This window comes from Pteronotus mesoamericanus, unplaced genomic scaffold (genome assembly GCF_021234165.1).
Source record: "Pteronotus mesoamericanus isolate MK-2021 breed Mesoamerican mustached bat unplaced genomic scaffold, CSHL_Meso_final contig_173, whole genome shotgun sequence".
Lineage (NCBI taxonomy): Eukaryota > Metazoa > Chordata > Mammalia > Chiroptera > Mormoopidae > Pteronotus > Pteronotus mesoamericanus.
In genome coordinates this window covers 4,479,473-4,489,942 of record NW_026555072.1, presented here as the reverse complement: position 1 = coordinate 4,489,942, position 10,470 = coordinate 4,479,473, and the positions used below count along the sequence as shown (strand labels likewise).

The 10,470-nt window shown below is 37.3% G+C and overlaps 1 pseudogene; it reads right to left on the bottom strand.

The window, feature by feature from the left end:
- Positions 1–474: 474 nt before the first annotated feature.
- On the bottom strand, positions 475–1,367 carry LOC129065048 (heterogeneous nuclear ribonucleoprotein A1-like 3; annotated as a pseudogene).
- Between the last annotated feature and the right edge of the window lie 9,103 nt (positions 1,368–10,470).

Here is a 10,470-nt window from a genome sequence, read left to right as displayed (position 1 = left end):
CAACATAGTAACTTACCAATTCAACTACACCAAAGTTTCTCAAGACAATGGCTTAGGTGCCCAAGCAGATTGTAAATAAATTTCAAATGGAATCTGGCATCACCCTGAAGAAATTGTAACTTCACACTGTTGGAGTAGTTTACCAAGATGGCTTCAAAGTAGACTAACTTTACACAGCACATTTTTTTTTAAAAAAAGACACATTTATTCAGCATCATGATCAGACTGTTACATTTAGCAATCAACAGCATGGGTGCAAAAAAATAAGAAAAGAGAAAAACTACATTAAAAACACGTTGTTGGAATGGTTTACACTTTCTACAGAACAGATACTAAAATAACCTGTTATACAATTAGTCACAAATACAGTCCTCAAATTTTTTGCCCATTCAAATGAATATTGTCTAAAACATGACTTCTTTGTAGCAATTAGGCCCTGCCACCACTGTGCTTGGCTGAGTTCACAAATCTGTTCTAACCTGTAGCTTCCCTGTCACTTCTCTGGTTCTCCTCTCCTGCTAAGCTTTGTTTCCTGGCAGCAAATAAAACATTGCCACTGCTCTTTCTATTGCTTCTGCTGTAACTGCCATGACCACCTTGATGTCATGTTTTGCCAAAGTATTGGCCTCCACCACCATAGGGGCCAGAGCTTCTGCCTCCAAAGTTTCCTCCTTTCATGGGTCCAAAATTTGAAGATTGATTGTTGTAACTGCCAAAATCACTGTAGCTTCCGCCACCTCCAAAATTGCTTCCATCACTACCAAATCCACTATAGCCATCCCCACTGCCACCATATCCACCACCACCATGGCTACCACCAAAGCTATCTCGACTGCTGAAGTTTCCTCCATGACCAAAGTTGTCATTCCCACCTAACCCACCCCCATGACCACCTCCAAATTTTCCAGAACCACTTCGACCTCTTTGGCTAGATGAAGCACTAGCCATCTCTTGCTCATATAGGGCTTTCCTTACTTCACAGTTTTGGCCATTTACAGTATGGTATTTCTGAATGACAATCTTGTCTATAGAGTCATGGTCATCAAAGGTTATAAAAGCAAAGCCTCTCTTTTTGCCACTGCCTCGATCAGTCATGATTTCAATCACATCAATTTTCCCATACTGTTCAAAATAAACTCTTAGGTGATATTCTTCAGTGTCTTCTTTATACCACTGACAAAAATGTTTTTCACAGTTAAATGGGCACCCGGTCTTTGAGAATCTTCTCTTAAGACAGCCCTCTTTGGTTCCACAACTCTTCCATCCATGTTGTGTAGCCTTTCATTCATGGTTGCATCCACCTCCTCCACAGTGGCATATGTGACAAACCCAAAGCCACTGAAGCAATTGGTTTTTGGATCTCTCATCACCACACAGTCTGTGAGCATTCCCCATTAGTCAAAAGGGCTCTTTGGACTCTCATTTATTATTTAAAAGCTCAAACCTCTGACAAAGAGCTTCCATAGCTGCTGCGGCTCCTTGGGGGACTCTGAATGAGACATGATGACCGAAGGAGAGGAGACTTCAATGATGCTTACTCAGAGGCATCCACTGGCAGAAAGGATAAAACAATGGTTCTAAAGAAGCTCAATGAGCTCAAAGAGCTCAGAGAGCATTAAAGAAAAACTACAGGGAAACTAGAAGGAGTATATGGCAAACTATATCAGCAAGAAAAAGGATATAGAAACTATAAATAAGACACAAGAAGAAATGAAGAATACAATTTCTGAATTGAAGAACGGAGTAAGAATAATCAAAAGCAACATAGATGAACCAGAGGGCTGAATCAGCAAGCTGGAAGACAAAGTACGAAAAAGCTCACAAAAAGAGCAAGAAAGTGAAAAAAAAGATTCAAAAAGACAAAAAGGAATTTAAGGAAATGCTGTACAACACGAAACATTAATATCTGTATAATAGGGACATCAGAAGGAGAAGAGGAGGAACAAGGGATAGAGAACCCGTTGGAAAAAGTAATGATGGAAACTTCCATAATTGGAGGAGAGAAAAAGTCACACAAGTCCAGGAAGCACAGAGGGTCCCATTCAAGAGGAACCCAATGAGGTCCAATCCACAACACATCATAATTGAAATGGCAAATATCAAAGGCAAAAAGAGAATCCTAAAAGTAGCAAGGGAGGAAATGGTAGTAACAAACAAGGGAGCCCTGATGCAGATAGCAGCTGTCTTCTCAACAGAGACACTACAAGCCAGAAGGGAATAGCAAGAAATATTCCAAGTCATGAAAACACCTACAACCAAGACTGCTCTACCCAGCAAGTCTGTCAATTAAAATGGAAGGCAAAATAAGGAGTTTCCCAGACAAAAGAAGGCTAAAAGAATACACCTCCATACAATTCATGTAAATGATGAATTGATTTACAATTCATAAATCAACAAATGTAACAGCAAACCTCCACCAAACCAGCACTACAAGATATGCTAAAGGGACTGCTTTAAGAAAAGGATGAAAAGGAAGGAAGAGAGAAACATTGGTAGAAAAAGAGATAATGAATAAGTACCTACCAATATATTTTAATATAATGTATTAAATGCTTCAATCAAATGACAGAGGTTAGCAGAATGGATAAGAAAACATGACCCCCACATACAATGCCTACAAGAGACCCACCTCAGAACAAAGAACATACATAGACTGAAAGTAAAGGGATGGAAAAAAATATTCCAAGCAAATGGACAGGAAAAAAAACCCAGGGGTAGCAATACTTACATCACACAAAATAGATTTCAAAACAAATGCAAACAAAAAGAGACCCAGAAGGACACTTTTAATAATCAAAGGAAGGTTCCATCAAGAAGACATAAACATTGTACACCTATGTGCACCCAACATAGGAGCACCCCAATATATAAGGAAAATCTTGGAGGACTTCAAGAAAGATACAGACAGCAGAACATTGATAGTAGGGCATTTTAACCCTGCCCTTTCAATAAAAGATACATTTTCCAAACAAAACATCAACAGGGATATTATGGAACTGAACGATGCATTAGACCAAATAGACTTAACTGACATTTATATAACCTTTCATTCCAAAGAAGCAGAATGCACATTGCTTTCAAATACACACGGAACATTTTCAAAGGTAGACCACATGATAAGACACAAAACAAGCCTCAACAAATTCAGGACAATTGAAAACATAACAAGCATTTTCTCAGACCACAAGGGCTTGAAACTAAAATCCAACCTCAAGGAAAAAACTCAAAAACATTCAATCTAGGAGACTGAATAGCATGATATTAAACAATGAATAGGTCAATAATGAGATCAAAGAAGAAAACAAAATGTTTGTGGAAAGAAATGAAAAAAAACACTTAATAGTCCAAAACCTATGGGACAAAGCAAAAGCAGTCCTGAGAGGAAGTTCATGGCAATATAGGCCTACCTAAAAAAGATAAAAACATTTCAAATAAACAACCTATCCCTACAGCTTCATGAACTAGAGAAACAACATCAAACAAAACCCGTAATGAGTAGATGGAAGGAAATAATCAAGATTAGAGCAGAAATGAATGACATAGAGACTAAAAGAACAATTCAAAGAATCAGCAAACCCAGGAGATGGTTCTTTGAAAAGATAAACAAAATTGACAAGCCTTTAAGCAGACTCATCAGGAGAAAAAGGGAGAGAGCCCAAATAAATAATATCATAAATTAAAGAGGAGAAATTACAAATGATTCCACAGAAATATAAAAGATTGTAAGAAATTACTATGAACAATTATATGCCAAGAATTTTAAAAACCTTAGTGAAATGGAAAATCTCTAGGAAAATACGTCCTTCCAACACTGAATGAAGAAGAAGCAGAAAGCTTGAACAGACCAATAAGAGCTGGTGAAATTGAAGCAATAATCAAAATACTCCTGGCAAAATACTCAAAAGCCCTGGAGCATATGGTTTCACAGGACATTTTTACAAAACATTTCAGGAACAGCTAACCCCCGTCCTTCTCAAAATATTCCAAAAAAATCCAAGAAGAGGTAAGACTACCAAAGCCTTTTTATGAGGCCAGCATCATCCTAATCCCAAAACCAGATAAAGACATAACAAAGAATGAAAACTACAGGCCAATATCACTGATGAATATAGATACTAAAATCCTCAATAAAATATTGTCAAACCACATCCAGCAAACATTAAAAAGATCATCCACCATGATCAAGTGGGATTCATCCAAGGAATGCTCAGATGTTTCAATATTCATAAATCAACAAATGTAATACATCACATAAACAAAAGGAAAGACAAAAATCACATGATCATGTCAGTGGACAAGGAAAAAGCATTTGATAAAGTACAGCATTCATTTATGATTAAAACACTCAGCAAAGTGGGGATAAAGGGGTCATACCTCAACATAATAAAGGCCATATATGAAAAACCTACAGCCAACATCATACTCAATGGGCAAAAACTAAAAGCTTTCCCATTGGGAACAAGTCAAGGTTTTCCACTTTCACCACTTCTATTCAACATAGTATTGGAAGTCCTAGCCACAGCAATCAGAAGCAAAAAAGATATAAAAGGCATCCAAACAGGAAAGAAGGAAGTAAAGCTGTTGTAGTTTTCAGATGACATGATAGCATATATAGAAAACCCCATAGACCCCACGAAAAAACTACCCAATGTAAGCAGTGAATTTGGCAAAGCAAAGGGATACAAAGTCAATATTAAGATATTGAAGGCATTTTTGTATACCAAAAATGAAATATCAGAATCACAAATCAGGAGAAAAATTCCGTTTGCTATAGCAACAAGAAAAACAAAGAATATAGGAATAGTCTTAACCAAAGAGACAAAAGACCTGTATGCAGAAAACTATACAACACTGAAGAAGAAATTAAGAAAGACACAAATAAATGGAAGCATATACCGTGTTCATGGATTGGAAGAACTAACCTCATCAAAATGTGCATACTACACAAAGTAACTTATAGATTCAGTGCAATCTTTATTAAAATACCAATGACATATTTCACAGATGTAGTACAATTATTTCAAAAATTTATATGGAACTATAAATGACTACAAATAGCTGAAGAAATTTTAAGAAAGAAGAACAAAGTAGGAGGGATCACAGTACCTGACATCAAACTACATTAAAAGGCCACGGTAATCAACAAATTCTGGTACTGGCTAAGAACAAACACATAAATCAATGAAACGGAATAGATAGCCCAAAAATAAACCCACATCTCTATGGTCAATTAATATTTTACAAAGGGGGAAGAAGCTTAAAATGAGTAAAAATAGCCTCTTCAACAAAGTGTGTTGGGAAAACTGGACAGCTACATGCAAAAAATTGAAATTCAACCACCAACTCACACCGTACACAAAAATAAACTCAAGATGGATAAAAGACTTAAATAAAGTCATGATTCATAAAAGTCATAGAGGAGAACATAGGCAGGAAACTCTCAGATATCCCAAGCAGCAATATTTTAACCAATATGTTCCCTAGAGCAAGGGACATAAAGGAAAAAATAAACAAATGGGACTTCATGAAAATAAGAAGCTTCTGCATGACTAAAGAAAACATCAGCAAAATGAAAAGGGAAACAACCGTGTGGGAAAATATATTTGCCAATGATACCATTGCCAATCAGACAGTAGTTTAAGCTCCAAAATATATGAAGAATTCACACAACTCCACTCCAGGAAGACAATCAAATTTAAAAATGGACAAAGGATCTGAACAGACATTTCTTCAAGAAGGACATACACAGGGCCCAGAGACATGTGAAAGAATGCTCAACATCACTGTCCATCAGAGAAATGCAAATTAAAACCACAATGAGATACCACTTCACACTGGTCAGAATGGCCATCATTAACAAATCAACAAACAAGTGCTGGCGAGGTTGTGGAGAAAAGGAAACCCTAGTATACGGCAGGTGGGAATGCAGACTGGTGCAGCCACTGTGTAAATCAGTTGGTATTTCCTCAAAAAGCTAAAAATGGAACTGCCATTTGGCCCTGCAATTCCACTGCTAGCATTATACCCTAAGAATCCTGAAGCACCAATTCAAAAGAAGCTATGAAACCCAATGTCCATATCAGCACAATTTACAATAGCCAAGTGCCAGAAGCAGCCTAAGTGCCCATCAGTAAATGAGTGGATCATAGAACTGTGGTACATTTACACAATGGAATACTACACAGCAGAAAGAAAGAGCTACTACCATTCGTGACAGCATAGGTGGAAGTGGAGAGCATTATCCTAAGCAAAATAAGCATGAGGGTGAAAGACAAATACCATATAATGTAATGTATAGGAACCTAATCAAGAAAACAAACAAGGTAGAGAAATATAACCTTCAACACTGAAAGAAAAAAAGAAACCGACAGTAACAAGAGGGATGTAAGGAGGGTGGTAACAAGAAAAAGAAGGGGAAGGGTCAAATCAAGGAACATGTATAAAGGAACCATACACACAGCCAAAGTGTGCAAGGATTGAAGGTAGGATGTGGGGGTGGGTGGGTCAGGGGAAAGTTGTGACTGGAAAATGGAAACAAATGTATTTGAACAATAAAAAAAGAAGCATAATTGGTAGGAACAAAATAGACAGGGAAATGTTAAGAATAGTGCACAAAATGGAGTAACCAAAGAACTTACATGCATGTCCAATGGACATGAACCTGGTGGGATGGGTGTTGCTGTAGAGAAGTGAGATACCAGGTGGAGGGGAAAAAAAGGAAGAAAAATTGGATCAACTCTAATAGCATAATCAGTAAAATATACTTAAAAAATTAAGAACAAATAAAGATTTTCTCTTTTACACTGGTTTTAAGAAAGTTTATTATAATATGCTTTGGTATAGTTTTGGGGGGGTTCATGAATATTCTTTAATCTGAGAGTTTATAATTTTCATCAAGTTTCTAAAATTTTTTGACTATTATTTCTCCTAACACTTTATTCTTTTCTGCACTCCTCTCTATATATAGGACTCCAACTGCATATATATAAAGTTGTATTAAGTTGTTCTATATATCACTGATTCTGAATTAATTTTTACATATTATTTCTTGTTTCATTTTGGGCAGTTTTTATTGCTAAGGCAAGTTTAATTTCACTAATCTTTTGTCTTTTTATAATTTTTTTAATTTTTACAGCTAGTTTATTCTATCACAATTCTCTCAATTTTACCCCCATTGCCCTCCTCCACCCATCCCACCCTGTTCCCCACTCCCACAGTCAATTCCCACTCTGTTGTCCATGTCCATGGACATTCATACATGTTCTTTGTTTAGGTCCTTCTCCTTCTTTCCACCATTATCCTTTTTCCCCATCCCCTCTGGTCACCTTCACTCAGTTCCATGTTTCGATGTCTGTGGTTTATTTTGTTCAATAGTTCATTTTGTTGAATAGATTACACTTATAGGTGAGATCTTATGCTATTTGTCTTTCACTGATTGACTTATCTTAGCATAATATTCTCCAGTTCCATCCATATTGTCACAAGGTAGGAGTTCCTTCTTCCTTTTTTTAAAAATGTATATTGATTTTATGTATTTATTGTTTTAAATGTCAAAATCCATTATAAAATATTAAAAAATTTAAATCCATTATAAAGTCTCAGCAATTAAAACAACATGACACCAGCACAGAAATAATCAAGTACATCAATGAAATAAAATGAGCATTCTAGAAACAAATGTATATATCTAACAATGTAATGTATGATTAAATTGATATTTCAAATCAATGGGGGAAAGAAGGCTTCTTCAACAAATAAGCAGCATAAACCTCTATTACTTGAAATATAATAAATATAGATCCCTATTTCACACAGTATACAAAAAATATTCAGGTGAGATAAAAATCAATATGTGAAATCTAAGGAGTTTTAGGAGAAAATACAAATTGGTATTTTTCTTACTCTGAAGTAAAATATTCAAACCCAGAAGTTATAAAGTAAAATATTGACAATATGACTATATTAAATATTTAAGACTATATGGTATCATACATATAAAAAATGTTAAAGGACAAGTAATAGAATAGGAAAGTATTTGCAACACATCTATAAAAGGATTAATAGTTTGATTTTTTCAGGGCAAAAATTCTACAAACATTTAATCAAAAAATAGATAAGGAATACTAAAAAGTCACTTAAGGCCTTTTAAAAATAATATAAATAGGCAAAAAGTACACAAAAACAGGTTTAATTTCATCAAATAATAAAGTAACACTTAAAATTGTACATCATTTTCACAATCAAATTAATAAGTATTAAAAATATTGGTAATATCAAGTATTGGTAACTGCAAAAGGAACTGGGTATTCACAGGCTTTTTCTTCATCTTCTTAAAGCAGTAGCTTTAGCATATTTTGGAATGCTCATTTGGTGGAGGTGTATTCTTTTAGCCTTCTTTTTTCTGGGAAACTCCTTATTTCACCGTCCATTTTAATTGCAAGCCTTGCTGGGTAGAACAGTCTTGGTTGCAGGCACTTGCTTTTCTTTACGTGGAATATTTCTTGCCATTCCATTCTGGCTTGTAGTGTTTCTGTTGAAACACTTTTTTGCAAGCTATCTGTACTGGGACTCCCTTGTATGTTACTACCTGTTTCTCCCTTGCTGCCTTTAGTATTCTCTGTTTGTCTTTGATATTTTCCATTTTAATTATAATGTGTCTTGGAGTGGGCCTCATTGGGTTCCTCTTGAATGGGACCCTCTGCGCTTCCAGGACTTGTGTGACATTTTCTCTCTTCTAATTGGGGAAGTTTTCCATCATTACTTTTTCAAACAGGTTCTGTATCCCTTCCGCATCCTCTTCTTCTGGTATCCCTATTATACAGATATTATTATTTTTCATGTTGTCTTTCATTTCCCTAATCACCTCTTCATTCTTTTTTAGTCTTTTTTTCACTTTCTTGCTCTTTCTGTGGTCTTTTTTCTTCCTTATTCTCCAGCTCGCTGATTCGTTCCTCTGGTTCATCTACCCTGCTTTTGATTCTTTCTACTGTGTTCTTCAATTCAGAAATTGTATTCTTCATTTCTTCTCATCTCTTATTGATAGATTCTATGTCCTTTTTCATGCTGATTATGTTTTGCAGTAAGTTCCTCATAGTTTCCCTGTAGCTTTTTGTAGTTCTCTCTGAGCTCACTGAGCTCATTGAGCTCCTTTAGAACCATTGTTTTGAACTCAGTATCTGATACTTGATTTGCCTCTATTTCATTTAGTTCTCTTTCTGGGTATTCCTCCTTTCCCTTCAACTGGGTGGTCTTTCTCTGTCTTCCCATTATTTGTGAGACTCTTCTTTTTTTGCTTCTGCTTCTTAAATTGATCTGGGTTGACTTCCTGACTTTTGCTGTGAAGTTCTATGGTAGGAGACTGCTATTTTTTCTTTCTGGATCTGCATTTGATGATGTCAGATGTTGACCCCATCTGACCTTAGGCAGTCTGTTCGAGACTTCCAGGTATCTACTTTCTGTGTCTGCCTCCTTCAGCTGTTAATCTAGTCACTCTGCAATCAGTAGGCAGCTTAGACACAGGGCAGGGCAGAGTCCACCCTGGGGGTGGGGTTATTCATTCCACTCATACTCTTGCCACTCAGGGGAGTGGTTTGCCAGAGCCAGATGGCTGCTGCTGAATTAGGTGAGAAGTCAGCACCAGGATCGCGCTGGCTACTTCCTCCAGTCTCTTTTGAAAGCCTCCATTCCAGTCTTCCCTCAAGTTTCTCTAGACCACTCTGTGCCCTCTTTAGCATTGATCTACTATCTGTGGCTGCTACCCTGTACTCAGCAGTCAGGCTTTAGTACTACCATGCCCAGGCCAAGTACCTCCTGGGAGTGGGGATATTGTGTCCTCTCACAGTGCTGCCACTCAGGGGAGTGGTCTGCCTGAGCAAGATGGCTGTTGCCACATTGGGAATGAGTCAGCACTGGGAATCCGCTGGATACTCTCTCAGATCTCTCCCCAGAGCCTCCTTCCCCAGGCTCTCCTCATCATCTCCAGGCCACTCTGCCCCTGCCTTTGCTAGAGGCCAGGGTAAGGGGTTGCAAATAAAAATTTATACATTGACCCTTTAAACAGCTCTTTGTGTCTCCAGCCACCTGTCTCTGTCATTGAGCAACATTGCCACTTTTTACAGCTGGCGTTATCTGTGTACTTTTTGGCCTTTGGTGCTGTTGGCTGGAGATCCCGGCTTATGGTTTAGATCTTGCTCTTCTCAGGGGGATCAAACTGGCCCTTTCAATATCCTTTTTGTGCTGTCCCCCGTGGGCACCCCGCCTGCCTTCTTGAGTCTCTACTGAACTCCTTACCAGTTAGGTTGTGCTAAAGCTGATTCTTCTTTGTGTCAGAGGTTACAAGGCTCCTCTCTCATTGTTGTTTAGTTGTTTGTTCCAGGTGATTTCTCCACAGTTTAGTTGTAATTCCAGATAGGTCCTGGGATGAGGTCAGTGTGACTTTCAGTCACTCCTCCACCATCTTGATTCTCCCAA